This window comes from Buceros rhinoceros, unplaced genomic scaffold (assembly GCF_000710305.1).
Source record: "Buceros rhinoceros silvestris isolate BGI_N320 unplaced genomic scaffold, ASM71030v1 scaffold20982, whole genome shotgun sequence".
NCBI classification, from domain to species: domain Eukaryota; kingdom Metazoa; phylum Chordata; class Aves; order Bucerotiformes; family Bucerotidae; genus Buceros; species Buceros rhinoceros.
In genome coordinates this window covers 1,555-1,825 of record NW_010397396.1, presented here as the reverse complement: position 1 = coordinate 1,825, position 271 = coordinate 1,555, and positions in this window count along the sequence as shown.

Below are 271 nucleotides of genomic sequence, written 5' to 3'. Positions count from 1 at the left end.
ACCCCTGCCCCAGAAGGGCGGTGGAGCAGCAGCCATGGCTGGCCTGAAGCACGCGGCCAGGACCACATCTCCACGCTGCTGTGGCCATCGGCCCGGGGCACGCACCCTCGCAGACGGGATTCCTGGCCAGCACCATCCCCTCCGCACTGCTCACAGCAAACGGAGGAGGCTGGGCCCAAGGAGGCCGCGCAATCGGAGCCACAGTTCCTGGCCGTGGCAAGGAACAGGGACAGGTTGCGGTGCCTACCTGGGGCTTAAGCCTCGTCTATTT